The sequence below is a fragment of the Lithobates pipiens genome, unplaced genomic scaffold, assembly GCF_037356315.1.
Source record: "Lithobates pipiens isolate NorthernLeopardFrog02 unplaced genomic scaffold, aLitPip1_a1.2 Scaffold_30, whole genome shotgun sequence".
In the NCBI taxonomy this organism is placed as follows: Eukaryota; Metazoa; Chordata; class Amphibia; order Anura; family Ranidae; genus Lithobates; species Lithobates pipiens.
This window is the reverse complement of record NW_027507791.1, coordinates 148,825,796-148,847,706: the sequence shown is the minus strand read 5'-3', so window position 1 is coordinate 148,847,706 and position 21,911 is coordinate 148,825,796. Positions and strand designations below refer to the sequence as shown.

General features: G+C 52.0%; 46 non-coding genes and 46 pseudogenes across 46 annotated transcripts; all 92 read left to right on the top strand.

Annotated features, from left to right (window-relative positions):
- The first annotated feature begins 58 nt into the window (after positions 1-58).
- On the top strand, positions 59-177 carry LOC143947129 (5S ribosomal RNA; annotated as a pseudogene).
- A 109-nt stretch (positions 178-286) lies between these two features.
- Positions 287-405, top strand: LOC143954649 (5S ribosomal RNA). The gene has a single exon (XR_013269621.1). It is a non-coding gene; the product is annotated as a 5S ribosomal RNA (ribosomal RNA).
- A 109-nt stretch (positions 406-514) lies between these two features.
- On the top strand, positions 515-633 carry LOC143951157 (5S ribosomal RNA). The gene has a single exon (XR_013266455.1). It is a non-coding gene; the product is annotated as a 5S ribosomal RNA (ribosomal RNA).
- Positions 634-742: 109 nt separating this feature from the next.
- Positions 743-861, top strand: LOC143947776 (5S ribosomal RNA; annotated as a pseudogene).
- A 109-nt stretch (positions 862-970) lies between these two features.
- On the top strand, positions 971-1,089 carry LOC143952305 (5S ribosomal RNA). The gene has a single exon (XR_013267495.1). It is a non-coding gene; the product is annotated as a 5S ribosomal RNA (ribosomal RNA).
- Positions 1,090-1,198: 109 nt separating this feature from the next.
- On the top strand, positions 1,199-1,317 carry LOC143950867 (5S ribosomal RNA). The gene has a single exon (XR_013266194.1). It is a non-coding gene; the product is annotated as a 5S ribosomal RNA (ribosomal RNA).
- A 109-nt stretch (positions 1,318-1,426) lies between these two features.
- On the top strand, positions 1,427-1,545 carry LOC143951088 (5S ribosomal RNA). The gene has a single exon (XR_013266392.1). It is a non-coding gene; the product is annotated as a 5S ribosomal RNA (ribosomal RNA).
- Positions 1,546-1,656: 111 nt separating this feature from the next.
- Positions 1,657-1,775, top strand: LOC143944593 (5S ribosomal RNA; annotated as a pseudogene).
- Positions 1,776-1,884: 109 nt separating this feature from the next.
- Positions 1,885-2,003, top strand: LOC143952328 (5S ribosomal RNA). Its single transcript, XR_013267515.1, has one exon. It is a non-coding gene; the product is annotated as a 5S ribosomal RNA (ribosomal RNA).
- Positions 2,004-2,112: 109 nt separating this feature from the next.
- On the top strand, positions 2,113-2,231 carry LOC143947128 (5S ribosomal RNA; annotated as a pseudogene).
- A 109-nt stretch (positions 2,232-2,340) lies between these two features.
- LOC143954648 (5S ribosomal RNA) lies at positions 2,341-2,459 on the top strand. Its single transcript, XR_013269620.1, has one exon. It is a non-coding gene; the product is annotated as a 5S ribosomal RNA (ribosomal RNA).
- A 109-nt stretch (positions 2,460-2,568) lies between these two features.
- LOC143951145 (5S ribosomal RNA) lies at positions 2,569-2,687 on the top strand. The gene has a single exon (XR_013266444.1). It is a non-coding gene; the product is annotated as a 5S ribosomal RNA (ribosomal RNA).
- Positions 2,688-2,796: 109 nt separating this feature from the next.
- Positions 2,797-2,915, top strand: LOC143946248 (5S ribosomal RNA; annotated as a pseudogene).
- Positions 2,916-3,024: 109 nt separating this feature from the next.
- On the top strand, positions 3,025-3,143 carry LOC143952304 (5S ribosomal RNA). Its single transcript, XR_013267494.1, has one exon. It is a non-coding gene; the product is annotated as a 5S ribosomal RNA (ribosomal RNA).
- Positions 3,144-3,252: 109 nt separating this feature from the next.
- LOC143944769 (5S ribosomal RNA) lies at positions 3,253-3,371 on the top strand (annotated as a pseudogene).
- Positions 3,372-3,480: 109 nt separating this feature from the next.
- On the top strand, positions 3,481-3,599 carry LOC143951087 (5S ribosomal RNA). Its single transcript, XR_013266391.1, has one exon. It is a non-coding gene; the product is annotated as a 5S ribosomal RNA (ribosomal RNA).
- A 109-nt stretch (positions 3,600-3,708) lies between these two features.
- Positions 3,709-3,827, top strand: LOC143946815 (5S ribosomal RNA). The gene has a single exon (XR_013265246.1). It is a non-coding gene; the product is annotated as a 5S ribosomal RNA (ribosomal RNA).
- Positions 3,828-3,938: 111 nt separating this feature from the next.
- On the top strand, positions 3,939-4,057 carry LOC143953134 (5S ribosomal RNA). Its single transcript, XR_013268244.1, has one exon. It is a non-coding gene; the product is annotated as a 5S ribosomal RNA (ribosomal RNA).
- A 109-nt stretch (positions 4,058-4,166) lies between these two features.
- Positions 4,167-4,285, top strand: LOC143952327 (5S ribosomal RNA). The gene has a single exon (XR_013267514.1). It is a non-coding gene; the product is annotated as a 5S ribosomal RNA (ribosomal RNA).
- Positions 4,286-4,396: 111 nt separating this feature from the next.
- Positions 4,397-4,515, top strand: LOC143944592 (5S ribosomal RNA; annotated as a pseudogene).
- Positions 4,516-4,624: 109 nt separating this feature from the next.
- LOC143952326 (5S ribosomal RNA) lies at positions 4,625-4,743 on the top strand. The gene has a single exon (XR_013267513.1). It is a non-coding gene; the product is annotated as a 5S ribosomal RNA (ribosomal RNA).
- A 109-nt stretch (positions 4,744-4,852) lies between these two features.
- Positions 4,853-4,971, top strand: LOC143947126 (5S ribosomal RNA; annotated as a pseudogene).
- Positions 4,972-5,080: 109 nt separating this feature from the next.
- LOC143954647 (5S ribosomal RNA) lies at positions 5,081-5,199 on the top strand. The gene has a single exon (XR_013269619.1). It is a non-coding gene; the product is annotated as a 5S ribosomal RNA (ribosomal RNA).
- A 109-nt stretch (positions 5,200-5,308) lies between these two features.
- On the top strand, positions 5,309-5,427 carry LOC143951133 (5S ribosomal RNA). Its single transcript, XR_013266433.1, has one exon. It is a non-coding gene; the product is annotated as a 5S ribosomal RNA (ribosomal RNA).
- Positions 5,428-5,536: 109 nt separating this feature from the next.
- On the top strand, positions 5,537-5,655 carry LOC143946247 (5S ribosomal RNA; annotated as a pseudogene).
- A 109-nt stretch (positions 5,656-5,764) lies between these two features.
- Positions 5,765-5,883, top strand: LOC143952303 (5S ribosomal RNA). Its single transcript, XR_013267493.1, has one exon. It is a non-coding gene; the product is annotated as a 5S ribosomal RNA (ribosomal RNA).
- A 109-nt stretch (positions 5,884-5,992) lies between these two features.
- LOC143944768 (5S ribosomal RNA) lies at positions 5,993-6,111 on the top strand (annotated as a pseudogene).
- A 109-nt stretch (positions 6,112-6,220) lies between these two features.
- LOC143951085 (5S ribosomal RNA) lies at positions 6,221-6,339 on the top strand. The gene has a single exon (XR_013266390.1). It is a non-coding gene; the product is annotated as a 5S ribosomal RNA (ribosomal RNA).
- Positions 6,340-6,448: 109 nt separating this feature from the next.
- On the top strand, positions 6,449-6,567 carry LOC143951499 (5S ribosomal RNA). Its single transcript, XR_013266766.1, has one exon. It is a non-coding gene; the product is annotated as a 5S ribosomal RNA (ribosomal RNA).
- A 111-nt stretch (positions 6,568-6,678) lies between these two features.
- On the top strand, positions 6,679-6,797 carry LOC143944591 (5S ribosomal RNA; annotated as a pseudogene).
- A 109-nt stretch (positions 6,798-6,906) lies between these two features.
- Positions 6,907-7,025, top strand: LOC143952325 (5S ribosomal RNA). Its single transcript, XR_013267512.1, has one exon. It is a non-coding gene; the product is annotated as a 5S ribosomal RNA (ribosomal RNA).
- A 109-nt stretch (positions 7,026-7,134) lies between these two features.
- On the top strand, positions 7,135-7,253 carry LOC143947125 (5S ribosomal RNA; annotated as a pseudogene).
- Positions 7,254-7,362: 109 nt separating this feature from the next.
- LOC143944610 (5S ribosomal RNA) lies at positions 7,363-7,481 on the top strand (annotated as a pseudogene).
- A 109-nt stretch (positions 7,482-7,590) lies between these two features.
- On the top strand, positions 7,591-7,709 carry LOC143947453 (5S ribosomal RNA; annotated as a pseudogene).
- A 111-nt stretch (positions 7,710-7,820) lies between these two features.
- LOC143944951 (5S ribosomal RNA) lies at positions 7,821-7,939 on the top strand (annotated as a pseudogene).
- A 109-nt stretch (positions 7,940-8,048) lies between these two features.
- On the top strand, positions 8,049-8,167 carry LOC143946246 (5S ribosomal RNA; annotated as a pseudogene).
- Positions 8,168-8,276: 109 nt separating this feature from the next.
- On the top strand, positions 8,277-8,395 carry LOC143952856 (5S ribosomal RNA). Its single transcript, XR_013267992.1, has one exon. It is a non-coding gene; the product is annotated as a 5S ribosomal RNA (ribosomal RNA).
- Positions 8,396-8,504: 109 nt separating this feature from the next.
- Positions 8,505-8,623, top strand: LOC143950866 (5S ribosomal RNA). The gene has a single exon (XR_013266193.1). It is a non-coding gene; the product is annotated as a 5S ribosomal RNA (ribosomal RNA).
- A 565-nt stretch (positions 8,624-9,188) lies between these two features.
- LOC143950667 (5S ribosomal RNA) lies at positions 9,189-9,307 on the top strand. Its single transcript, XR_013266013.1, has one exon. It is a non-coding gene; the product is annotated as a 5S ribosomal RNA (ribosomal RNA).
- A 111-nt stretch (positions 9,308-9,418) lies between these two features.
- On the top strand, positions 9,419-9,537 carry LOC143945004 (5S ribosomal RNA; annotated as a pseudogene).
- Positions 9,538-9,646: 109 nt separating this feature from the next.
- On the top strand, positions 9,647-9,765 carry LOC143945644 (5S ribosomal RNA; annotated as a pseudogene).
- A 109-nt stretch (positions 9,766-9,874) lies between these two features.
- LOC143943769 (5S ribosomal RNA) lies at positions 9,875-9,993 on the top strand (annotated as a pseudogene).
- Positions 9,994-10,102: 109 nt separating this feature from the next.
- Positions 10,103-10,221, top strand: LOC143952855 (5S ribosomal RNA). The gene has a single exon (XR_013267991.1). It is a non-coding gene; the product is annotated as a 5S ribosomal RNA (ribosomal RNA).
- A 109-nt stretch (positions 10,222-10,330) lies between these two features.
- LOC143950865 (5S ribosomal RNA) lies at positions 10,331-10,449 on the top strand. The gene has a single exon (XR_013266192.1). It is a non-coding gene; the product is annotated as a 5S ribosomal RNA (ribosomal RNA).
- A 565-nt stretch (positions 10,450-11,014) lies between these two features.
- Positions 11,015-11,133, top strand: LOC143950666 (5S ribosomal RNA). The gene has a single exon (XR_013266012.1). It is a non-coding gene; the product is annotated as a 5S ribosomal RNA (ribosomal RNA).
- A 111-nt stretch (positions 11,134-11,244) lies between these two features.
- LOC143954154 (5S ribosomal RNA) lies at positions 11,245-11,363 on the top strand. Its single transcript, XR_013269171.1, has one exon. It is a non-coding gene; the product is annotated as a 5S ribosomal RNA (ribosomal RNA).
- Positions 11,364-11,472: 109 nt separating this feature from the next.
- On the top strand, positions 11,473-11,591 carry LOC143943768 (5S ribosomal RNA; annotated as a pseudogene).
- A 109-nt stretch (positions 11,592-11,700) lies between these two features.
- LOC143954754 (5S ribosomal RNA) lies at positions 11,701-11,819 on the top strand. Its single transcript, XR_013269713.1, has one exon. It is a non-coding gene; the product is annotated as a 5S ribosomal RNA (ribosomal RNA).
- A 109-nt stretch (positions 11,820-11,928) lies between these two features.
- Positions 11,929-12,047, top strand: LOC143946496 (5S ribosomal RNA; annotated as a pseudogene).
- A 109-nt stretch (positions 12,048-12,156) lies between these two features.
- On the top strand, positions 12,157-12,275 carry LOC143943779 (5S ribosomal RNA; annotated as a pseudogene).
- A 109-nt stretch (positions 12,276-12,384) lies between these two features.
- On the top strand, positions 12,385-12,503 carry LOC143946494 (5S ribosomal RNA; annotated as a pseudogene).
- Positions 12,504-12,612: 109 nt separating this feature from the next.
- Positions 12,613-12,731, top strand: LOC143953665 (5S ribosomal RNA). The gene has a single exon (XR_013268725.1). It is a non-coding gene; the product is annotated as a 5S ribosomal RNA (ribosomal RNA).
- A 109-nt stretch (positions 12,732-12,840) lies between these two features.
- On the top strand, positions 12,841-12,959 carry LOC143944320 (5S ribosomal RNA; annotated as a pseudogene).
- A 109-nt stretch (positions 12,960-13,068) lies between these two features.
- Positions 13,069-13,187, top strand: LOC143947558 (5S ribosomal RNA; annotated as a pseudogene).
- A 110-nt stretch (positions 13,188-13,297) lies between these two features.
- Positions 13,298-13,416, top strand: LOC143950665 (5S ribosomal RNA). The gene has a single exon (XR_013266011.1). It is a non-coding gene; the product is annotated as a 5S ribosomal RNA (ribosomal RNA).
- Positions 13,417-13,527: 111 nt separating this feature from the next.
- LOC143947111 (5S ribosomal RNA) lies at positions 13,528-13,646 on the top strand (annotated as a pseudogene).
- Positions 13,647-13,755: 109 nt separating this feature from the next.
- On the top strand, positions 13,756-13,874 carry LOC143944690 (5S ribosomal RNA; annotated as a pseudogene).
- Positions 13,875-13,983: 109 nt separating this feature from the next.
- Positions 13,984-14,102, top strand: LOC143947110 (5S ribosomal RNA; annotated as a pseudogene).
- A 109-nt stretch (positions 14,103-14,211) lies between these two features.
- Positions 14,212-14,330, top strand: LOC143946337 (5S ribosomal RNA; annotated as a pseudogene).
- Positions 14,331-14,439: 109 nt separating this feature from the next.
- LOC143954256 (5S ribosomal RNA) lies at positions 14,440-14,558 on the top strand. The gene has a single exon (XR_013269264.1). It is a non-coding gene; the product is annotated as a 5S ribosomal RNA (ribosomal RNA).
- Positions 14,559-14,669: 111 nt separating this feature from the next.
- On the top strand, positions 14,670-14,788 carry LOC143946828 (5S ribosomal RNA; annotated as a pseudogene).
- A 109-nt stretch (positions 14,789-14,897) lies between these two features.
- On the top strand, positions 14,898-15,016 carry LOC143946347 (5S ribosomal RNA; annotated as a pseudogene).
- A 109-nt stretch (positions 15,017-15,125) lies between these two features.
- LOC143952048 (5S ribosomal RNA) lies at positions 15,126-15,244 on the top strand. Its single transcript, XR_013267262.1, has one exon. It is a non-coding gene; the product is annotated as a 5S ribosomal RNA (ribosomal RNA).
- Positions 15,245-15,353: 109 nt separating this feature from the next.
- Positions 15,354-15,472, top strand: LOC143951796 (5S ribosomal RNA). The gene has a single exon (XR_013267034.1). It is a non-coding gene; the product is annotated as a 5S ribosomal RNA (ribosomal RNA).
- Positions 15,473-15,581: 109 nt separating this feature from the next.
- Positions 15,582-15,700, top strand: LOC143952169 (5S ribosomal RNA). Its single transcript, XR_013267371.1, has one exon. It is a non-coding gene; the product is annotated as a 5S ribosomal RNA (ribosomal RNA).
- Positions 15,701-15,809: 109 nt separating this feature from the next.
- On the top strand, positions 15,810-15,928 carry LOC143947258 (5S ribosomal RNA; annotated as a pseudogene).
- Positions 15,929-16,037: 109 nt separating this feature from the next.
- Positions 16,038-16,157, top strand: LOC143944339 (5S ribosomal RNA; annotated as a pseudogene).
- A 109-nt stretch (positions 16,158-16,266) lies between these two features.
- Positions 16,267-16,385, top strand: LOC143943533 (5S ribosomal RNA; annotated as a pseudogene).
- A 109-nt stretch (positions 16,386-16,494) lies between these two features.
- On the top strand, positions 16,495-16,612 carry LOC143952640 (5S ribosomal RNA). Its single transcript, XR_013267798.1, has one exon. It is a non-coding gene; the product is annotated as a 5S ribosomal RNA (ribosomal RNA).
- A 109-nt stretch (positions 16,613-16,721) lies between these two features.
- On the top strand, positions 16,722-16,840 carry LOC143944319 (5S ribosomal RNA; annotated as a pseudogene).
- Positions 16,841-16,949: 109 nt separating this feature from the next.
- On the top strand, positions 16,950-17,068 carry LOC143947556 (5S ribosomal RNA; annotated as a pseudogene).
- Positions 17,069-17,178: 110 nt separating this feature from the next.
- On the top strand, positions 17,179-17,297 carry LOC143950662 (5S ribosomal RNA). Its single transcript, XR_013266009.1, has one exon. It is a non-coding gene; the product is annotated as a 5S ribosomal RNA (ribosomal RNA).
- A 111-nt stretch (positions 17,298-17,408) lies between these two features.
- LOC143947108 (5S ribosomal RNA) lies at positions 17,409-17,527 on the top strand (annotated as a pseudogene).
- A 109-nt stretch (positions 17,528-17,636) lies between these two features.
- Positions 17,637-17,755, top strand: LOC143944670 (5S ribosomal RNA; annotated as a pseudogene).
- Positions 17,756-17,864: 109 nt separating this feature from the next.
- Positions 17,865-17,983, top strand: LOC143954255 (5S ribosomal RNA). The gene has a single exon (XR_013269263.1). It is a non-coding gene; the product is annotated as a 5S ribosomal RNA (ribosomal RNA).
- Positions 17,984-18,094: 111 nt separating this feature from the next.
- On the top strand, positions 18,095-18,213 carry LOC143946826 (5S ribosomal RNA; annotated as a pseudogene).
- A 109-nt stretch (positions 18,214-18,322) lies between these two features.
- On the top strand, positions 18,323-18,441 carry LOC143946346 (5S ribosomal RNA; annotated as a pseudogene).
- Positions 18,442-18,550: 109 nt separating this feature from the next.
- On the top strand, positions 18,551-18,669 carry LOC143952047 (5S ribosomal RNA). Its single transcript, XR_013267261.1, has one exon. It is a non-coding gene; the product is annotated as a 5S ribosomal RNA (ribosomal RNA).
- A 109-nt stretch (positions 18,670-18,778) lies between these two features.
- On the top strand, positions 18,779-18,897 carry LOC143951794 (5S ribosomal RNA). Its single transcript, XR_013267032.1, has one exon. It is a non-coding gene; the product is annotated as a 5S ribosomal RNA (ribosomal RNA).
- Positions 18,898-19,006: 109 nt separating this feature from the next.
- Positions 19,007-19,125, top strand: LOC143952167 (5S ribosomal RNA). Its single transcript, XR_013267370.1, has one exon. It is a non-coding gene; the product is annotated as a 5S ribosomal RNA (ribosomal RNA).
- Positions 19,126-19,234: 109 nt separating this feature from the next.
- LOC143947257 (5S ribosomal RNA) lies at positions 19,235-19,353 on the top strand (annotated as a pseudogene).
- Positions 19,354-19,462: 109 nt separating this feature from the next.
- LOC143944338 (5S ribosomal RNA) lies at positions 19,463-19,582 on the top strand (annotated as a pseudogene).
- A 109-nt stretch (positions 19,583-19,691) lies between these two features.
- LOC143943532 (5S ribosomal RNA) lies at positions 19,692-19,810 on the top strand (annotated as a pseudogene).
- A 109-nt stretch (positions 19,811-19,919) lies between these two features.
- LOC143945294 (5S ribosomal RNA) lies at positions 19,920-20,039 on the top strand (annotated as a pseudogene).
- Positions 20,040-20,148: 109 nt separating this feature from the next.
- On the top strand, positions 20,149-20,267 carry LOC143946803 (5S ribosomal RNA). Its single transcript, XR_013265245.1, has one exon. It is a non-coding gene; the product is annotated as a 5S ribosomal RNA (ribosomal RNA).
- A 109-nt stretch (positions 20,268-20,376) lies between these two features.
- On the top strand, positions 20,377-20,495 carry LOC143947256 (5S ribosomal RNA; annotated as a pseudogene).
- Positions 20,496-20,604: 109 nt separating this feature from the next.
- LOC143953384 (5S ribosomal RNA) lies at positions 20,605-20,724 on the top strand. Its single transcript, XR_013268471.1, has one exon. It is a non-coding gene; the product is annotated as a 5S ribosomal RNA (ribosomal RNA).
- Positions 20,725-20,833: 109 nt separating this feature from the next.
- On the top strand, positions 20,834-20,952 carry LOC143943531 (5S ribosomal RNA; annotated as a pseudogene).
- Positions 20,953-21,061: 109 nt separating this feature from the next.
- Positions 21,062-21,180, top strand: LOC143951487 (5S ribosomal RNA). The gene has a single exon (XR_013266755.1). It is a non-coding gene; the product is annotated as a 5S ribosomal RNA (ribosomal RNA).
- Positions 21,181-21,289: 109 nt separating this feature from the next.
- LOC143952451 (5S ribosomal RNA) lies at positions 21,290-21,408 on the top strand. The gene has a single exon (XR_013267627.1). It is a non-coding gene; the product is annotated as a 5S ribosomal RNA (ribosomal RNA).
- Positions 21,409-21,517: 109 nt separating this feature from the next.
- LOC143952695 (5S ribosomal RNA) lies at positions 21,518-21,636 on the top strand. Its single transcript, XR_013267847.1, has one exon. It is a non-coding gene; the product is annotated as a 5S ribosomal RNA (ribosomal RNA).
- Positions 21,637-21,745: 109 nt separating this feature from the next.
- LOC143952757 (5S ribosomal RNA) lies at positions 21,746-21,864 on the top strand. The gene has a single exon (XR_013267903.1). It is a non-coding gene; the product is annotated as a 5S ribosomal RNA (ribosomal RNA).
- Positions 21,865-21,911: the final 47 nt, after the last annotated feature.

Below are 21,911 nucleotides of genomic sequence, written 5' to 3'. Positions count from 1 at the left end.
TTGTCCGAGGTGACCACCTTGGCTTTTGTCAAGAGAGTTGTAAGTAGTGTGCAAGATCGCCTACGGCCACATCACCCTGAATGCTCTCAATCTTGTCTGATCTCGGATGCCAAGCAGGGTCGGGCCTGGTTAGTACCTGGATGGGAGACCGCCTGGGAATACCAGGTGCCATAGTCTTTTTTCCATTATGTTGTTGGCTTTGGCGACCTGCTGTATTTTTCCTCTCGATTGCCCGAGGTTACCACCTTGGCTTTTGTCAAGAGAGTTGTAAGTAGGGTCCAAGATCGCCTATGGCCACGTCACCCTGAATGCGCTCAATCTCGTCTGATCTCGGATGCTAAGCAGGGTCGGGCCTGGTTAGTACCTGGATGGGAGACCGCCTGGGAATACCAGGTGCCGTAGGCTTTTTTCCATCATGTTGTTGGCTTTGGCGACCTGCTGTATTTTTCCTCTCTATTGCCCGAGGTGACCACCTTGGGTTTTGTCAAGAGAGTTGTAAGTAGGGTGCAAGATCGCCTATGGCCACATCACCCTGAATGCACTCGATCTCGTCTGATCTCGGATGCTAAGCAGGGTCGGGCCTGGTTAGTACCTGGATGGGAGACCGCCTGGGAATACCAGGTGCCGTAGGCTTTTTTCCATTATGTTGTTGGCTTTGGCGACCTGCTGTATTTTTCCTCTCGATTGCCCGAGGTGACCACCTTGGCTTTTGTCAAGAGAGTTGTAAGTAGGGTGCAAGATCGCCTACGGCCACATCACCCTGAATGCGCTCAATCTCGTTTGATCTCAGATGCTAAGCAGGGTCACGCCTGGTTAGTACCTGGATGGGAGACCGCCTAGGAATACCAGGTGCCGTAGGCTTTTTTCCATTATGTTGTTGGCTTTGGCGACCTGCGGTATTTTTCCTCTTTATTGCAAGAGGTGACCACCTTGGCTTTTGTCAAGAGAGTTGTAAGTAGGGTGCAAGATCGCCTACAGCCACATCACCCTGAACGCACTCGATCTCGTCTGATCTCGGATGCTAAGCAGGGTCGGGCCTGGTTAGTACCTGGATGGGAGACCGCCTGGGAATAACAGGTGCCGTAGGCTTTTTTCCATTATGTTGTTGGCTTTGGCGACCTGCTGTATTTTTCCTCTCTATTGCCCGAGGTGACCACCTTGGCTTTTGTCAAGAGAGTTGTAAGTAGGGTGCAAGATCGCCTACGGCCACATCACACTGATTGCACTCGATCTCGTCTGATCTCGGATGCTAAGCAGGGTCGGGCCTGGTTAGTACCTGGATGGGAGACCGCCTGGGAATACCAGGTGCCGTAGGCTTTTTTCCATTATGTTGTTGGCTTTGGCGACCTGCTGTATTTTTCCTCTCGATTGCCCGAGGTGACCACCTTGGCTTTTGTCAAGAGAGTTGTAAGTAGGGTGCAAGATCCCCTACGGCCACATCACCCTGAATGCGCTCGATCTCGTCTGATCTCGGATGCTAAGCAGGGTCGGGCCTGGTTAGTACCTGGATGGGAGACCGCCTGGGAATACCAGGTGCCGTAGGCTTTTTTCCATTATGTTGTTGGCTTTGGCGACCTGCTGTATTTTTTTCCTCTCGATTGCCCGCGGTGACCACCTTGGCTTTTATCAAGAGAGTTGTAAGTAGGGTGCAAGATCGCCAACAGCCACATCACCCTGAATGCGCTCGATCTCGTCTGATCTCGGATGCTACGCAGGGTCGGGCCTGGTTAGTACCTGGATGGGAGACCGCCTGGGAATACCAGGTGCCGTAGGCTTTTTTCCATTATGTTGTTGGCTTTGGCGACCTGCTGTATTTTTCCTCTCGATTGCCCGAGGTGACCACCTTGGCTTTTGTCAAGAGAGTTGTAAGTAGGGTGCAAGATCGCCTACGGCCACATCCCCCTGAATGCGCTCGATCTCGTCTGATCTCGTATGCTAAGCAGGGTCGTGCCTGGTTAGTACCTGGGTGGGAGACCGCCTGGGAATACCAGGTGCCGTAGGCTTTTTTCCATTATGTTGTTGGCTTTGGCGACCTGCTGTATTTTTCATCTCGATTGTCCGAGGTGACCACCTTGGCTTTTGTCAAGAGAGTTGTAAGTAGTGTGCAAGATCGCCTACGGCCACATCACCCTGAATGCTCTCAATCTTGTCTGATCTCGGATGCCAAGCAGGGTCGGGCCTGGTTAGTACCTGGATGGGAGACCGCCTGGGAATACCAGGTGCCATAGTCTTTTTTCCATTATGTTGTTGGCTTTGGCGACCTGCTGTATTTTTCCTCTCGATTGCCCGAGGTTACCACCTTGGCTTTTGTCAAGAGAGTTGTAAGTAGGGTCCAAGATCGCCTATGGCCACGTCACCCTGAATGCGCTCAATCTCGTCTGATCTCGGATGCTAAGCAGGGTCGGGCCTGGTTAGTACCTGGATGGGAGACCGCCTGGGAATACCAGGTGCCGTAGGCTTTTTTCCATCATGTTGTTGGCTTTGGCGACCTGCTGTATTTTTCCTCTCTATTGCCCGAGGTGACCACCTTGGCTTTTGTCAAGAGAGTTGTAAGTAGGGTGCAAGATCGCCTATGGCCACATCACCCTGAATGCACTCGATCTCGTCTGATCTCGGATGCTAAGCAGGGTCGGGCCTGGTTAGTACCTGGATGGGAGACCGCCTGGGAATACCAGGTGCCGTAGGCTTTTTTCCATTATGTTGTTGGCTTTGGCGACCTGCTGTATTTTTCCTCTCGATTGCCCGAGGTGACCACCTTGGCTTTTGTCAAGAGAGTTGTAAGTAGGGTGCAAGATCGCCTACGGCCACATCACCCTGAATGCGCTCAATCTCGTTTGATCTCAGATGCTAAGCAGGGTCGCGCCTGGTTAGTACCTGGATGGGAGACCGCCTAGGAATACCAGGTGCCGTAGGCTTTTTTCCATTATGTTGTTGGCTTTGGCGACCTGCGGTATTTTTCCTCTTTATTGCAAGAGGTGACCACCTTGGCTTTTGTCAAGAGAGTTGTAAGTAGGGTGCAAGATCGCCTACAGCCACATCACCCTGAACGCACTCGATCTCGTCTGATCTCGGATGCTAAGCAGGGTCGGGCCTGGTTAGTACCTGGATGGGAGACCGCCTGGGAATAACAGGTGCCGTAGGCTTTTTTCCATTATGTTGTTGGCTTTGGCGACCTGCTGTATTTTTCCTCTATATTGCCCGAGGTGACCACCTTGGCTTTTGTCAAGAGAGTTGTAAGTAGGGTGCAAGATCGCCTACGGCCACATCACACTGATTGCACTCGATCTCGTCTGATCTCGGATGCTAAGCAGGGTCGGGCCTGGTTGGTACCTGGATGGGAGACATCCTGGGAATACCAGGTGCCGTAGGCTTTTTTCCATTATGTTGTTGGCTTTGGCGACCTGCTGTATTTTTCCTCTCGATTGCCCGAGGTGACCACCTTGGCTTTTGTCAAGAGAGTTGTAAGTAGGGTGCAAGATCCCCTACGGCCACATCACCCTGAATGCGCTCGATCTCGTCTGATCTCGGATGCTAAGCAGGGTCGGGCCTGGTTAGTACCTGGATGGGAGACCGCCTGGGAATACCAGGTGCCGTAGGCTTTTTTCCATTATGTTGTTGGCTTTGGCGACCTGCAGTATTTTTCCTCTCGATTGCCCGAGGTGACCACCTTGGCTTTTGTCAAAAGAGTTGTAAGTAGGGTGCAAGATTGCCTACGGCCACATCACCCTGAATGCGCTCGATCTCTTCTGATCTCGGATGCTAAGCAGGGTCGGGCCTGGTTAGTACCTGGATGGGAGACCGCCTGGGAATACCAGGTGCCGTAGGCTTTTTTCCATTATGTTGTTGGCTTTGGCGACCTGCTGTATTTTTTTCCTCTCGATTGCCCGCGGTGACCACCTTGGCTTTTATCAAGAGAGTTGTAAGTAGGGTGCAAGATCGCCAACAGCCACATCACCCTGAATGCGCTCGATCTCGTCTGATCTCGGATGCTAAGCAGGGTCGGGCCTGGTTAGTACCTGGATGGGAGACCGCCTGGGAATACCAGGTGCCGTAGGCTTTTTTCCATTATGTTGTTGGCTTTGGCGACCTGCTGTATTTTTCCTCTCGATTGCCCGAGGTGACCACCTTGGCTTTTGTCAAGAGAGTTGTAAGTAGGGTGCAAGATCGCCTACGGCCACATCCCCCTGAATGCGCTCGATCTCGTCTGATCTCGTATGCTAAGCAGGGTCGTGCCTGGTTAGTACCTGGGTGGGAGACCGCCTGGGAATACCAGGTGCCGTAGGCTTTTTTCCATTATGTTGTTGGCTTTGGCGACCTGCTGTATTTTTTTCCTCTCGATTGCCCGCGGTGACCACCTTGGCTTTTATCAAGAGAGTTGTAAGTAGGGTGCAAGATCGCCAACAGCCACATCACCCTGAATGCGCTCGATCTCGTCTGATCTCGGATGCTACGCAGGGTCGGGCCTGGTTAGTACCTGGATGGGAGACCGCCTGGGAATACCAGGTGCCGTAGGCTTTTTTCCATTATGTTGTTGGCTTTGGCGACCTGCTGTATTTTTCCTCTCGATTGCCCGAGGTGACCACCTTGGCTTTTGTCAAGAGAGTTGTAAGTAGGGTGCAAGATCGCCTACGGCCACATCCCCCTGAATGCGCTCGATCTCGTCTGATCTCGTATGCTAAGCAGGGTCGTGCCTGGTTAGTACCTGGGTGGGAGACCGCCTGGGAATACCAGGTGCCGTAGGCTTTTTTCCATTATGTTGTTGGCTTTGGCGACCTGCTGTATTTTTCATCTCGATTGTCCGAGGTGACCACCTTGGCTTTTGTCAAGAGAGTTGTAAGTAGTGTGCAAGATCGCCTACGGCCACATCACCCTGAATGCTCTCAATCTTGTCTGATCTCGGATGCCAAGCAGGGTCGGGCCTGGTTAGTACCTGGATGGGAGACCGCCTGGGAATACCAGGTGCCATAGTCTTTTTTCCATTATGTTGTTGGCTTTGGCGACCTGCTGTATTTTTCCTCTCGATTGCCCGAGGTTACCACCTTGGCTTTTGTCAAGAGAGTTGTAAGTAGGGTCCAAGATCGCCTATGGCCACGTCACCCTGAATGCGCTCAATCTCGTCTGATCTCGGATGCTAAGCAGGGTCGGGCCTGGTTAGTACCTGGATGGGAGACCGCCTGGGAATACCAGGTGCCGTAGGCTTTTTTCCATCATGTTGTTGGCTTTGGCGACCTGCTGTATTTTTCCTCTCTATTGCCCGAGGTGACCACCTTGGCTTTTGTCAAGAGAGTTGTAAGTAGGGTGCAAGATCGCCTATGGCCACATCACCCTGAATGCACTCGATCTCGTCTGATCTCGGATGCTAAGCAGGGTCGGGCCTGGTTAGTACCTGGATGGGAGACCGCCTGGGAATACCAGGTGCCGTAGGCTTTTTTCCATTATGTTGTTGGCTTTGGCGACCTGCTGTATTTTTCCTCTCGATTGCCCGAGGTGACCACCTTGGCTTTTGTCAAGAGAGTTGTAAGTAGGGTGCAAGATCGCCTACGGCCACATCACCCTGAATGCGCTCAATCTCGTTTGATCTCAGATGCTAAGCAGGGTCGCGCCTGGTTAGTACCTGGATGGGAGACCGCCTAGGAATACCAGGTGCCGTAGGCTTTTTTCCATTATGTTGTTGGCTTTGGCGACCTGCGGTATTTTTCCTCTTTATTGCAAGAGGTGACCACCTTGGCTTTTGTCAAGAGAGTTGTAAGTAGGGTGCAAGATCGCCTACAGCCACATCACCCTGAACGCACTCGATCTCGTCTGATCTCGGATGCTAAGCAGGGTCGGGCCTGGTTAGTACCTGGATGGGAGACCGCCTGGGAATAACAGGTGCCGTAGGCTTTTTTCCATTATGTTGTTGGCTTTGGCGACCTGCTGTATTTTTCCTCTCTATTGCCCGAGGTGACCACCTTGGCTTTTGTCAAGAGAGTTGTAAGTAGGGTGCAAGATCGCCTACGGCCACATCACACTGATTGCACTCGATCTCGTCTGATCTCGGATGCTAAGCAGGGTCGGGCCTGGTTGGTACCTGGATGGGAGACATCCTGGGAATACCAGGTGCCGTAGGCTTTTTTCCATTATGTTGTTGGCTTTGGCGACCTGCTGTATTTTTCCTCTCGGTTGCCCGAGGTGACCACCTTGGCTTTTGTCAAGAGAGTTGTAAGTAGGGTGCAAGATCCCCTACGGCCACATCACCCTGAATGCGCTCGATCTCGTCTGATCTCGGATGCTAAGCAGGGTCGGGCCTGGTTAGTACCTGGATGGGAGACCGCCTGGGAATACCAGGTGCCGTAGGCTTTTTTCCATTATGTTGTTGGCTTTGGCGACCTGCAGTATTTTTCCTCTCGATTGCCCGAGGTGACCACCTTGGCTTTTGTCAAGAGAGTTGTAAGTAGGGTGCAAGATTGCCTACGGCCACATCACCCTGAATGCGCTCGATCTCGTCTGATCTCGGATGCTAAGCAGGGTCGGGCCTGGTTAGTACCTGGATGGGAGACCGCCTGGGAATACCAGGTGCCGTAGGCTTTTTTCCATTATGTTGTTGGCTTTGGCGACCTGCTGTATTTTTTTCCTCTCGATTGCCCGCGGTGACCACCTTGGCTTTTATCAAGAGAGTTGTAAGTAGGGTGCAAGATCGCCAACAGCCACATCACCCTGAATGCGCTCGATCTCGTCTGATCTCGGATGCTACGCAGGGTCGGGCCTGGTTAGTACCTGGATGGGAGACCGCCTGGGAATACCAGGTGCCGTAGGCTTTTTTCCATTATGTTGTTGGCTTTGGCGACCTGCTGTATTTTTCCTCTCGATTGCCCGAGGTGACCACCTTGGCTTTTGTCAAGAGAGTTGTAAGTAGGGTGCAAGATCGCCTACGGCCACATCCCCCTGAATGCGCTCGATCTCGTCTGATCTCGTATGCTAAGCAGGGTCGTGCCTGGTTAGTACCTGGGTGGGAGACCGCCTGGGAATACCAGGTGCCGTAGGCTTTTTTCCATTATGTTGTTGGCTTTGGCGACCTGCTGTATTTTTCATCTCGATTGCCCGAGGTGACCACCTTGGCTTTTGTCAAGAGAGTTGTAAGTAGAGTGCAAGATCGCCTACGGCCACATCACCCTGAATGCTCTCAATCTTGTCTGATCTCGGATGCCAAGCAGGGTCGGGCCTGGTTAGTACCTGGATGGGAGACCGCCTGGGAATACCAGGTGCCATAGTCTTTTTTCCATTATGTTGTTGGCTTTGGCGACCTGCTGTATTTTTCCTCTCGATTGCCCGAGGTTACCACCTTGGCTTTTGTCAAGAGAGTTGTAAGTAGGGTCCAAGATCACCTATGGCCACGTCACCCTGAATGCGCTCAATCTCGTCTGATCTCGGATGCTAAGCAGGGTCGGGCCTGGTTAGTACCTGGATGGGAGACCGCCTGGGAATACCAGGTGCCGTAGGCTTTTTTCCATCATGTTGTTGGCTTTGGCGACCTGCTGTATTTTTCCTCTCTATTGCCCGAGGTGACCACCTTGGCTTTTGTCAAGAGAGTTGTAAGTAGGGTGCAAGATCGCCTACGGCCACATCACCCTGAATGCGCTCAATCTCGTTTGATCTCAGATGCTAAGCAGGGTCTGGCCTGGTTAGTACCTGGATGGGAGACCACCTGGGAATACCAGGTGCCGTATGCTTTTTTCCATTATGTTGTTGGCTTTGGCGACCTGCTGTATTTTTTTCCTCTCGATTGCCCGAGGTGACCACCTTGGCTTTTGTCAAGAGAGTTGTAAGTAGGGTGCAAGATCGCCTACAGCCACATCACCCTGAATGCGCTCGATCTCGTCTGATCTCGGATGCTACGCAGGGTCGGGTCTGGTTAGTACCTGGATGGGAGACCGCCTGGGAATACCAGGTGCCGTAGGCTTTTTTCCATTATGTTGTTGGCTTTGGCGACCTGCTGTATTTTTCCTCTCGATTGCCCGAGGTGACCACCTTGGCTTTTGTCAAGAGAGTTGTAAGTAGGGTGCAAGATCGCCTACGGCCACATCACCCTGAATGCGCTCAATCTCGTTTGATCTCAGATGCTAAGCAGGGTCGCGCCTGGTTAGTACCTGGATGGGAGACCGCCTAGGAATACCAGGTGCCGTAGGCTTTTTTCCATTATGTTGTTGGCTTTGGCGACCTGCGGTATTTTTCCTCTTTATTGCAAGAGGTGACCACCTTGGCTTTTGTCAAGAGAGTTGTAAGTAGGGTGCAAGATCGCCTACAGCCACATCACCCTGAACGCACTCGATCTCGTCTGATCTCGGATGCTAAGCAGGGTCGGGCCTGGTTAGTACCTGGATGGGAGACCGCCTGGGAATAGCAGGTGCCGTAGGCTTTTTTCCATTATGTTGTTGGCTTTGGCGACCTGCTGTATTTTTCCTCTCTATTGCCCGAGGTGACCACCTTGGCTTTTGTCAAGAGAGTTGTAAGTAGGGTGCAAGATCGCCTACGGCCACATCACACTGATTGCACTCGATCTCGTCTGATCTCGGATGCTAAGCAGGGTCGGGCCTGGTTAGTACCTGGATGGGAGACCGCCTGGGAATACCAGGTGCCGTAGGCTTTTTTCCATTATGTTGTTGGCTTTGGCGACCTGCTGTATTTTTCCTCTCGATTGCCCGAGGTGACCACCTTGGCTTTTGTCAAGAGAGTTGTAAGTAGGGTGCAAGATCGCCTACAGCCACATCACCCTGAATGCGCTTGATCTCGTCTGATCTCGGATGCTACACAGGGTCGGGTCTGGTTAATACCTGGATCTGAGACCGCCTGGGAATACCAGGTGCCGTAGGCTTTTTTCCATTATGTTGTTGGCTTTGGCGACCTGCTGTATTTTTCCTCTCGATTGCCCGAGGTGACCACCTTGGCTTTTGTCAAGAGAGTTGTAAGTAGGGTGCAAGATTGCCTACGGCGACATTACCTTAATGCGCTCGATCTTGTCTTATCTTGGATGCTAAGCAGGGTCGAGCCAGGTTAGTACCTGGATGAGAGACCGCCTGGGAATACCAGGTGCTGTAGGCTTTTTTCCATTATGTTGTTGGCTTTGGCGACCTGCTGTATTTTTCCTTTCGATTGCCCGAGGTGACCACCTTGGCTTTTGTCAAGAGAGTTGTAAGTAGGGTGCAAAGATTGCCTACGGCCACATCACCCTGAATGCGCTCGATCTCGTCTGATCTCGGATGCTAAGCAGGGTCGGGCCTGGTTAGTACCTGGATGGGAGACCGCCTGGGAATACCAGGTGCCGTATGCTTTTTTCCATTATGTTGTTGGCTTTGGCGACCTGCTGTATTTTTTTCCTCTCGATTGCCCGAGGTGACCACCTTGGCTTTTGTCAATAGAGTTGTAAGTAGGGTGCAAGATCGCCTACAGCCACATCACCCTGAATGCTCTCGATCTCGTCTGATCTCGGATGCTACGCAGGGTCGGGTCTGGTTAGTACCTGGATGGGAGACCGCCTGGGAATACCAGGTGCCGTAGGCTTTTTTCCATTATGTTGTTGGCTTTGGCGACCTGCTGTATTTTTCCTCTCGATTGCCCGAGGTGACCACCTTGGCTTTTGTCAAGAGAGTTGTAAGTAGGGTGCAAGATCGCCTACGGTCACATCACCCTGAATGCGCTCGATGTCGTCTGATTTCGGATGCTAAGCAGGGTCGTGCCTGGTTAGTACCTGGGTGGGAGACCGCCTGGGAATACCAGGTGCCGTAGGCTTTTTTCCATTATGTTGTTGGCTTTGGCGACCTGCTGTATTTTTCCTCTCGGTTGCCCGAGGTGACCACCTTGGCTTTTGTCAAGAGAGTTGTAAGTAGGATGCAAGATTGCTTACAGCCACATCACCCTGAATGTGCTCGATCTCGTCTGATCTCGGATGCTAAGCAGGGTCGTGCCTGGTTAGTACCTGGGTGGGAGACCGCCTGGGAATACCAGGTGCCGTAGGCTTTTTTCCATTATGTTGTTGGCTTTGGCGACCTGCGGTATTTTTCCTCTTTATTGCAAGAGGTGACCACCTTGGCTTTTGTCAAGAGAGTTGTAAGTAGGGTGCAAGATCGCCTACAGCCACATCACCCTGAACGCACTCGATCTCGTCTGATCTCGGATGCTAAGCAGGGTCGGGCCTGGTTAGTACCTGGATGGGAGACCGCCTGGGAATAGCAGGTGCCGTAGGCTTTTTTCCATTATGTTGTTGGCTTTGGCGACCTGCTGTATTTTTCCTCTCGATTGCCCGAGGTGACCACCTTGGCTTTTGTCAAGAGAGTTGTAAGTAGGGTGCAAGATCGCCTACGGCCACATCACACTGATTGCACTCGATCTCGTCTGATCTCGGATGCTAAGCAGGGTCGGGCCTGGTTAGTACCTGGATGGGAGACCGCCTGGGAATACCAGGTGCCGTAGGCTTTTTTCCATTATGTTGTTGGCTTTGGCGACCTGCTGTATTTTTCCTCTCGATTGCCCGAGGTGACCACCTTGGCTTTTGTCAAGAGAGTTGTAAGTAGGGTGCAAGATCGCCTACAGCCACATCACCCTGAATGCGCTTGATCTCGTCTGATCTCGGATGCTACACAGGGTCGGGTCTGGTTAATACCTGGATCTGAGACCGCCTGGGAATACCAGGTGCCGTAGGCCTTTTTCCATTATGTTGTTGGCTTTGGCGACCTGCTGTATTTTTCCTCTCGATTGCCCGAGGTGACCACCTTGGCTTTTGTCAAGAGAGTTGTAAGTAGGGTGCAAGATTGCCTACGGCGACATTACCTTAATGCGCTCGATCTTGTCTTATCTTGGATGCTAAGCAGGGTCGAGCCAGGTTAGTACCTGGATGAGAGACCGCCTGGGAATACCAGGTGCTGTAGGCTTTTTTCCATTATGTTGTTGGCTTTGGCGACCTGCTGTATTTTTCCTTTCGATTGCCCGAGGTGACCACCTTGGCTTTTGTCAAGAGAGTTGTAAGTAGGGTGCAAAGATTGCCTACGGCCACATCACCCTGAATGCGCTCGATCTCGTCTGATCTCGGATGCTAAGCAGGGTCGGGCCTGGTTAGTACCTGGATGGGAGACCGCCTGGGAATACCAGGTGCCGTATGCTTTTTTCCATTATGTTGTTGGCTTTGGCGACCTGCTGTATTTTTTTCCTCTCGATTGCCCGAGGTGACCACCTTGGCTTTTGTCAATAGAGTTGTAAGTAGGGTGCAAGATCGCCTACAGCCACATCACCCTGAATGCACTCGATCTCGTCTGATTTCGGATGCTAAGCAGGGTCGTGCCTGGTTAGTACCTGGGTGGGAGACCGCCTGGGAATACCAGGTGCCGTAGGCTTTTTTCCATTATGTTGTTGGCTTTGGCGACCTGCTGTATTTTTCCTCTCGATTGCCCGAGGTGACCACCTTGGCTTTTGTCAAGAGAGTTGTAAGTAGGATGCAAGATTGCTTACAGCCACATCACCCTGAATGTGCTCGATCTCGTCTGATCTCGGATGCTAAGCAGGGTCGTGCCTGGTTAGTACCTGGGTGGGAGACCGCCTGGGAATACCAGGTGCCGTAGGCTTTTTTCCATTATGTTGTTGGTTTTGGCGACCTGCTGTATTTTTCCTCTCGATTGCCCGAGGTGACCACCTTGGCTTTTGTCAAGAGAGTTGTAAGTAGGGTGCAAGATCGCCTACAGCCACATCACCCTGAATGCGCTCGATCTCGTCTGATCTCGGATGCTACGCAGGGTCGGGTCTGGTTAGTACCTGGATGGGAGACCGCCTGGGAATACCAGGTGCTGTAGGCTTTTTTCCATTATGTTGTTGGCTTTGGCGACCTGCTGTATTTTTCCTCTCGATTGCCCGAGGTGACCACCTTGGCTTTTGTCAAGAGAGTTGTAAGTAGGGTGCAAGATCGCCTACGGCCACATCACCCTGAATGCGCTCAATCTCGTTTGATCTCAGATGCTAAGCAGGGTCGCGCCTGGTTAGTACCTGGATGGGAGACCGCCTGGGAATACCAGGTGCCGTATGCTTTTTTCCATTATGTTGTTGGCTTTGGCGACCTGCTGTATTTTTCCTCTCTATTGCCCGAGGTGACCACCTTGGCTTTTGTCAAGAGAGTTGTAAGTAGGGTGCAAGATCGCCTACAGCCACATCACCCTGAATGTGCTCGATCTCGTCTGATCTCGGATGCTAAGCAGGGTCGTGCCTGGTTAGTACCTGGGTGGGAGACCGCCTGGGAATATCAGGTGCCGTAGGCTTTTTTCCATTATGTTGTTGGCTTTGGCGACCTGCTGTATTTTTCCTCTCGATTGCCCGAGGTGACCACCTTGGCTTTTGTCAAGAGAGTTGTAAGTAGGGTGCAAGATCGCCTACGGCCACATCACCCTGAATGCGCTCAATCTCGTTTGATCTCAGATGCTAAGCAGGGTCGCGCCTGGTTAGTACCTGGATGGGAGACCGCCTGGGAATACCAGGTGCCGTATGCTTTTTTCCATTATGTTGTTGGCTTTGGCGACCTGCTGTATTTTTCCTCTCTATTGCCTGAGGTGACCACCTTGGCTTTTGTCAAGAGAGTTGTAAGTAGGGTGCGAGATCGCCTACGGCCACATCACCCTGAATGCGCTCGATCTCGTCTGATTTCGGATGCTAAGCAGGGTCGGGCCTGGTTAGTACCTGGATGGGAGACCGCCTGGGTATACCAGGTGCCGTAGGCTTTTTTCCATTATGTTGTTGGCTTTGGCGACCTGCTGTATTTTTCCTCTCTATTGCCCGAGGTGACCACCTTGGCTTTTGTCAAGAGAGTTGTAATTAGGGTGTAAGATCGCCTACGGCCACATCACCCTGAATGCGCTCGATCTCGTCTGATCTCGGATGCTAAGCAGGGTCAGGCCTGGTTAATACCTGGATGGGAGACCGCCTGAGAATACCAGGTGCCGTAGGCTTTTTTCCATTATGTTGTTGGCTTTGGCGACCTGCTGTATTTTTCCTCTCGATTGCCCGAGGTGACCACCTTGGCTTTTGTCAAGAGAGTTGTAAGTAGGCTGCAAGATTGCCTACAGCAACATCCCCCTGAATGCGCTTGATCTCGTCTGATCTCGGATGCTACGCAGGGTCGGGTCTGGTTAGTACCTGGATGGGAGACCGCCTGGGAATACCAGGTGCCGTAGGCTTTTTTCCATTATGTTGTTGGCTTTGGCGACCTGCTGTATTTTTCCTCTCGATTGAACGAGGTGACCACCTTGGCTTTTGTCAAGAGAGTCTTAAGTAGGGTGCAAAGATTGCCTACGGCCACATCACCCTGAATGCGCTCGATCTCGTCTGATCTCGGATGCTAAGCAGGGTCGGGCCTGGTTAGTACCTGGATGGGAGACCGCCTGGGAATACCAGGTGCCGTATGCTTTTTTCCATTATGTTGTTGGCTTTGGCGACCTGCTGTATTTTTTTCCTCTCGATTGCCCGAGGTGACCACCTTGGCTTTTGTCAAGAGAGTTGTAAGTAGGGTGCAAGATCGCTTACGGCCGCATCACCCTGAATGCGCTCAATCTCGTTTGATCTCAGATGCTAAGCAGGGTCGCGCCTGGTTAGTACCTGGATGGGAGACCGCCTGGGAATACCAGGTGCCGTAGGCTTTTTTCCATTATGTTGTTGGCTTTGGCGACCTGCTGTATTTTTCCTCTCGATTGCCCGAGGTGACCACCTTGGCTTTTGTCAAGAGAGTTGTAAGTAGGGTGCAAGATCGCCTACGGCCACATCACCCTGAATGCGCTCGATCTCGTCTGATCTCGGATGCTACGCAGGGTCGGGTCTGGTTAGTACCTGGATGGGAGACCGCCTGGGAATACCAGGTGCCATAGGCTTTTTTCCATTATGTTATTGGCTTTGGCGACCTGCTGTATTTTTCCTCTCGATTGCCCGAGGTGACCACCTTGGCTTTTGTCAAGAGAGTTGTAAGTAGGGTGCAAGATCGCTTACGGCCGCATCACCCTGAATGCGCTCAATCTCGTTTGATCTCAGATGCTAAGCAGGGTCGCGCCTGGTTAGTACCTGGATGGGAGACCGCCTGGGAATACCAGGTGCCGTAGGCTTTTTTCCATTATGTTGTTGGCTTTGGCGACCTGCTGTATTTTTCCTCTCGATTGCCCGAGGTGACCACCTTGGCTTTTGTCAAGAGAGTTGTAAGTAGGGTGCAAGATCGCCTACGGCCACATCACCCTGAATGTGCTCGATCTTGTCTGATCTCGGATGCTAAGCAGTGTCGTGCCTGGTTAGTAGCTGGGTGGGAGACCGCCTGGGAATACCAGGTGCCGTAGGCTTTTTTCCATTATGTTGTTGGCTTTGGCGACCTGCTGTATTTTTCCTCTCGATTGCCCGAGGTGACCACCTTGGCTTTTGTCAAGAGAGTTGTAAGTAGGGTGCAAGATTGCCTATGGCCACATCACCCTGAATGCGCTCGATCTTGTCTGATCTCGGATGCTAAGCAGGGTCGGGCCTGGTTAGTACCTGGATGGGAGACCGCCTGGGAATACCAGGTGCCGTATGCTTTTTACCATTATGTTGTTGGCTTTGGCGACCTGCTGTATTTTTTTCCTCTCTATTGCCCGAGGTGACCACCTTGGCTTTTGTCAAGAGAGTTGTAAGTAGGGTGCAAGATCGCCTACAGCCACATCACCCTGAATGCGCTAGATCTCGTCTGATCTCGGATGCTACGCAGGGTCGGGTCTGGTTAGTACCTGGATGGGAGACCGCCTGGGAATACCAGGTGCCGTAGGCTTTTTTCCATTATGTTGTTGGCTTTGGCGACCTGCTGTATTTTTCCTCTCGATTGCCCGAGGTGACCACCTTGGCTTTTGTCAAGAGAGTTGTAAGTAGGGTGCAAGATCGCCTACGGCCACATCACCCTGAATGCGCTCAATCTCGTTTGATCTCAGATGCTAAGTAGGGTCGCGCCTGGTTAGTACCTGGATGGGAGACCGCCTGGGAATACCAGGTGCCGTAGGCTTTTTTCCATTATGTTGTTGGCTTTGGCGACCTGCTGTATTTTTCCTCTCGATTGCCCGAGGTGACCACCTTGGCTTTTGTCAAGAGAGTTGTAAGTAGGGTGCGAGATCGCCTACGGCCACATCACCCTGAATGCGCTCGATCTCGTCTGATCTCGGATGCTAAGCAGGGTCGTGCCTGGTTAGTACCTGGGTGGGAGACTGCCTGGGAATACCAGGTGCCGTAGGCTTTTTTCCATTATGTTGTTGGCTTTGGCGACCTGCTGTATTTTTCCTCTCGATTGCCCGAGGTGACCACCTTGGCTTTTGTCAAGAAAGTTGTAAGTAGGGTGCAAGGTCGCCTATGGCCACATCACCCTGAATGCGCTCGATCTCGTCTGATCTCAGATGCTAAGCAGGGTTGGGCCTGGTTAGTACCTGGATGGGAGACCGCCTGGGAATACCAGGTGCCGTAGGCTTTTTTCCATTATGTTGTTGGCTTTGGCGACCTGCTGTATTTTTCCTCTCGATTGCCCGAGGTGACCACCTTGGCTTTTGTCAAGAGAGTTGTAAGTAGGGTGTAAGATCGCCTACAGCCACATCACCCTGAATGCACTCGATCTCGTCTGATCTCGGATGCTAAGCAGGGTCGGGCCTGGTTGGTACCTGGATGGGAGACCGCCTGGGAATACCAGGTGCCGTAGGCTTTTTTCCATTATGTTGTTGGCTTTGGCAACCTGCTGTATTTTTCCTCTCGATTGCCCGAGGTATCCACCTTGGCTTTTGTCAAGAGAGTTGTAAGTAGGGTGTAAGATCGCCTACGGCCACATCACCCTGAATGTGCTCGATCTCCTTTTATCTCGGATGCTAAACAGGGTCGGGCCTGGTTAGTACCTGGATAGGAGACCGCCTGGGAATACCAGGTGCCGTAGGCTTCTTTCCATTATGTTGTTGGCTTTGGCGACCTGCTGTATTTTTCCTCTCGATTGCCCGAGGTGACCACCTTGGCTTTTGTCAAGAGAGTTGTAAGTAGGGCACAAGATTGCCTATGGCCACATCACCCTGAATGCAATCGATCTCGTCTGATCTCGGATGCTAAGCAGGGTCGGGCCTGGTAATGTACCTGGATGGGAGACCGCCTGGGAATACCAGGTGCCGTAGGTTTTTTTCCATTATGTTGTCGGCATTGGCGACCTGCTGTATTTTTCCTCTCGATTGCCCGAGGTGACCACCTTGGCTTTTGTCAAGAGAGTTGTAAGTAGGGTGAAAGATCGACTACGGCCACATCACCCTGAATGAACTCGATCTCGTCTGATCTCGGATGCTAAGCAGGGTGGGGCCTGGTTAGTACCTGGATGGGAGACCGCCTGGGAATACCAGGTGCCATAGGCTTTTTTCCATTATGTTGTTGGCTTTGGCGACCTGCTGTATTTTTCCTCTCGATTACCCGAGGTGACCACCTTGGCTTTTGTCAAGAGAGTTGTAATTAGGGTGTAAGATCGCCTACGGCCACATCACCCTGAATGCGCTCGATCTCGTCTGATCTCGGATGCTAAGCAGGGTGGGCCTGGTTAGTACCTGGATGGGAGACCGCCTGGGAATACCAGGTGCCGTAGGCTTTTTTCCACCACGTTGTTGGCTTTGGCGACCTGCTGTATTTTTCCTCTCGATTGCCCGAGGTGACCACCTTGGCTTTTGTCAAGAGAGTTGTAATTAGGGTGTAAGATCGCCTACGGCCACATCACCCTGAATGCGCTCGATCTCGTCTGATCTCGGATGCTAAGCAGGGTCAGGCCTGGTTAATACCTGGATGGGAGACCGCCTGAGAATACCAGGTGCCGTAGGCTTTTTTCCATTATGTTGTTGGCTTTGGCGACCTGCTGTATTTTTCCTCTCGATTGCCCGAGGTGACCACCTTGGCTTTTGTCAAGAGAGTTGTAAGTAGGCTGCAAGATTGCCTACAGCAACATCCCCCTGAATGCGCTTGATCTCGTCTGATCTCGGATGCTACGCAGGGTCGGGTCTGGTTAGTACCTGGATGGGAGACCGCCTGGGAATACCAGGTGCCGTAGGCTTTTTTCCATTATGTTGTTGGCTTTGGCGACCTGCTGTATTTTTCCTCTCGATTGAACGAGGTGACCACCTTGGCTTTTGTCAAGAGAGTCTTAAGTAGGGTGCAAAGATTGCCTACGGCCACATCACCCTGAATGCGCTCGATCTCGTCTGATCTCGGATGCTAAGCAGGGTCGGGCCTGGTTAGTACCTGGATGGGAGACCGCCTGGGAATACCAGGTGCCGTATGCTTTTTTCCATTATGTTGTTGGCTTTGGCGACCTGCTGTATTTTTTTCCTCTCGATTGCCCGAGGTGACCACCTTGGCTTTTGTCAAGAGAGTTGTAAGTAGGGTGCAAGATCGCTTACGGCCGCATCACCCTGAATGCGCTCAATCTCGTTTGATCTCAGATGCTAAGCAGGGTCGCGCCTGGTTAGTACCTGGATGGGAGACCGCCTGGGAATACCAGGTGCCGTAGGCTTTTTTCCATTATGTTGTTGGCTTTGGCGACCTGCTGTATTTTTCCTCTCGATTGCCCGAGGTGACCACCTTGGCTTTTGTCAAGAGAGTTGTAAGTAGGGTGCAAGATCGCCTACGGCCACATCACCCTGAATGCGCTCGATCTCGTCTGATCTCGGATGCTACGCAGGGTCGGGTCTGGTTAGTAGCTGGGTGGGAGACCGCCTGGGAATACCAGGTGCCGTAGGCTTTTTTCCATTATGTTGTTGGCTTTGGCGACCTGCTGTATTTTTCCTCTCGATTGCCCGAGGTGACCACCTTGGCTTTTGTCAAGAGAGTTGTAAGTAGGGTGCAAGATTGCCTATGGCCACATCACCCTGAATGCGCTCGATCTTGTCTGATCTCGGATGCTAAGCAGGGTCGGGCCTGGTTAGTACCTGGATGGGAGACCGCCTGGGAATACCAGGTGCCGTATGCTTTTTACCATTATGTTGTTGGCTTTGGCGACCTGCTGTATTTTTTTCCTCTCTATTGCCCGAGGTGACCACCTTGGCTTTTGTCAAGAGAGTTGTAAGTAGGGTGCAAGATCGCCTACAGCCACATCACCCTGAATGCGCTAGATCTCGTCTGATCTCGGATGCTACGCAGGGTCGGGTCTGGTTAGTACCTGGATGGGAGACCGCCTGGGAATACCAGGTGCCGTAGGCTTTTTTCCATTATGTTGTTGGCTTTGGCGACCTGCTGTATTTTTCCTCTCGATTGCCCGAGGTGACCACCTTGGCTTTTGTCAAGAGAGTTGTAAGTAGGGTGCAAGATCGCCTACGGCCACATCACCCTGAATGCGCTCAATCTCGTTTGATCTCAGATGCTAAGTAGGGTCGCGCCTGGTTAGTACCTGGATGGGAGACCGCCTGGGAATACCAGGTGCCGTAGGCTTTTTTCCATTATGTTGTTGGCTTTGGCGACCTGCTGTATTTTTCCTCTCGATTGCCCGAGGTGACCACCTTGGCTTTTGTCAAGAGAGTTGTAAGTAGGGTGCGAGATCGCCTACGGCCACATCACCCTGAATGCGCTCGATCTCGTCTGATCTCGGATGCTAAGCAGGGTCGTGCCTGGTTAGTACCTGGGTGGGAGACTGCCTGGGAATACCAGGTGCCGTAGGCTTTTTTCCATTATGTTGTTGGCTTTGGCGACCTGCTGTATTTTTCCTCTCGATTGCCCGAGGTGACCACCTTGGCTTTTGTCAAGAAAGTTGTAAGTAGGGTGCAAGGTCGCCTATGGCCACATCACCCTGAATGCGCTCGATCTCGTCTGATCTCAGATGCTAAGCAGGGTTGGGCCTGGTTAGTACCTGGATGGGAGACCGCCTGGGAATACCAGGTGCCGTAGGCTTTTTTCCATTATGTTGTTGGCTTTGGCGACCTGCTGTATTTTTCCTCTCGATTGCCCGAGGTGACCACCTTGGCTTTTGTCAAGAGAGTTGTAAGTAGGGTGTAAGATCGCCTACAGCCACATCACCCTGAATGCACTCGATCTCGTCTGATCTCGGATGCTAAGCAGGGTCGGGCCTGGTTGGTACCTGGATGGGAGACCGCCTGGGAATACCAGGTGCCGTAGGCTTTTTTCCATTATGTTGTTGGCTTTGGCAACCTGCTGTATTTTTCCTCTCGATTGCCCGAGGTATCCACCTTGGCTTTTGTCAAGAGAGTTGTAAGTAGGGTGTAAGATCGCCTACGGCCACATCACCCTGAATGTGCTCGATCTCCTTTTATCTCGGATGCTAAACAGGGTCGGGCCTGGTTAGTACCTGGATAGGAGACCGCCTGGGAATACCAGGTGCCGTAGGCTTCTTTCCATTATGTTGTTGGCTTTGGCGACCTGCTGTATTTTTCCTCTCGATTGCCCGAGGTGACCACCTTGGCTTTTGTCAAGAGAGTTGTAAGTAGGGCACAAGATTGCCTATGGCCACATCACCCTGAATGCAATCGATCTCGTCTGATCTCGGATGCTAAGCAGGGTCGGGCCTGGTAATGTACCTGGATGGGAGACCGCCTGGGAATACCAGGTGCCGTAGGTTTTTTTCCATTATGTTGTCGGCATTGGCGACCTGCTGTATTTTTCCTCTCGATTGCCCGAGGTGACCACCTTGGCTTTTGTCAAGAGAGTTGTAAGTAGGGTGAAAGATCGACTACGGCCACATCACCCTGAATGAACTCGATCTCGTCTGATCTCGGATGCTAAGCAGGGTGGGGCCTGGTTAGTACCTGGATGGGAGACCGCCTGGGAATACCAGGTGCCATAGGCTTTTTTCCATTATGTTGTTGGCTTTGGCGACCTGCTGTATTTTTCCTCTCAATTGCCCGAGGTGACCACCTTGGCTTTTGTCAAGAGAGTTGTAAGTAGGGGGCGAGATCGCCTACGGCCACATCACCCTGAATGCACTTGATCTCGTTTGATCTCGGATGCTAAGCAGGGTCGGGCCTGGTTGGTAGCCTGGATGGGAGACCGCCTGGGAATACCAGGTGCCGTAGGCTTTTTTCCATTATGTTGTTGGCTTTGGCGACCTGCTGTATTTTTCCTCTCCATTGCCCGAGGTGACCACCTTGGCTTTTGTCAAGAGAGTTGTAAGTAGGGCGCAAGTTCGCCTATGGCCACATCACCCTGAATGCGCTCGATCTCATCTGATCTCGGATGCCAAGCAGGGTTGGGCCTGGTTAGTACCTGGATGGGAGACCGCCTGGGAATACCAGGTGCCGTAGGCTTTTTTCCATTATGTTGTTGGCTTTGGCGACCTGCTGTATTTTTCCTCTCGATTGCCTGAGGTGACCACCTTGGCTTTTGTCAAGAGAGTTGTAAGTAGGGTGAAAGATCGCCTACGGCCACATCACCCTGAATGTGCTCGATCTCCTTTTATCTCGGATGCTAAACAGGGTCGGGCCTGGTTAGTACCTGGATAGGAGACCGCCTGGGAATACCAGGTGCCGTAGGCTTTTTTCCATTATGTTGTTGGCTTTGGCGACCTGCTGTATTTTTCCTCTCGATTGCCCGAGGTGACCACCTTGGTTTTTGTCAAGAGAGTTGTAAGTAGGGGACAAGATTGCCTATGGCCACATCACCCTGAATGCACTCGATCTCGTCTGATCTCGGATGCTAAGCAGGGTCGGGCCTGGTAATGTACCTGGATGGGAGACCGCCTGGGAATACCAGGTGCCGTAGGTTTTTTTCCATTATGTTGTCGGCATTGGCGACCTGCTGTATTTTTCCTCTCGATTGCCCGAGGTGACCACCTTGGCTTTTGTCAAGAGAGTTGTAAGTAGGGTGAAAGATCGACTACGGCCACATCACCCTGAATGAACTCGATCTCGTCTGATCTCGGATGCTAAGCAGGGTGGGGCCTGGTTAGTACCTGGATGGGAGACCGCCTGGGAATACCAGGTGCCATAGGCTTTTTTCCATTATGTTGTTGGCTTTGGCGACCTGCTGTATTTTTCCTCTCAATTGCCCGAGGTGACCACCTTGGCTTTTGTCAAGAGAGTTGTAAGTAGGGTGCGAGATCGCCTACGGCCACATCACCCTGAATGCGCTCGATCTCGTCTGATCTCGGATGCTAAGCAGGGTCGGGCCTGGTTAGTACCTGGATGGGAGACCGCCTGGGAATACCAGGTGCCGTAGGCTTTTTTCCATTATGTTGTTGGCTTTGGCGACCTGCTGTATTTTTCCTCTCGATTGCCTGAGGGGACCACCTTGGCTTTTGTCAAGAGAGTTTTAAGTAGGGTGCAAAATCGCCTATGGCCACATCACCCTGAAAGCGCTCGATCTCGTCTGATCTCGGATGCGAAGCAGGGTCGGGTCTGGTTAGTACCTGGATGGGAGACCGCCTGGGAATACCAGGTGCCGTAGGCTTTTTTCCATTATGTTGTTGGCTTTGGCGACCTGCTGTATTTTTCCTCTCGATTGCCCGAGGTGACCACCTTGGCTTTTGTCAAGAGAGTTGTAAGTAGGGTGCAAGACCGCCTACGGCCACATCACCCTGAATGCGCTCGATCTCGTTTGATCTCGGATGCTAAGCAGGGTCAGGCCTGGCTAGTACCTGGATGGGAGACCGCCTGGGAATACCAGGTGCCGTAGGCTTTTTTCCATTATGTTGTTGGCTTTGGCGACCTGCTGTATTTTTCCTCTCGATTGCCCGAGGTGACCACCTTGGCTTTTGTCAAGAGAGTTGTAAGTAGGGTACAAGATTGTCTACGGCCACATCACCCTGAATGCGCTCGATCTCGTCTGATCTCGGATGCTAAGCAGGGTCGGGCCTGGTTAGTACCTGGATGGGAGACCGCCTGGGAATACCATGTGCCGTAGGCTTTTTTCCATTATGTTGTTGGCTTTGGTGACCTGCTGTATTTTTCCTC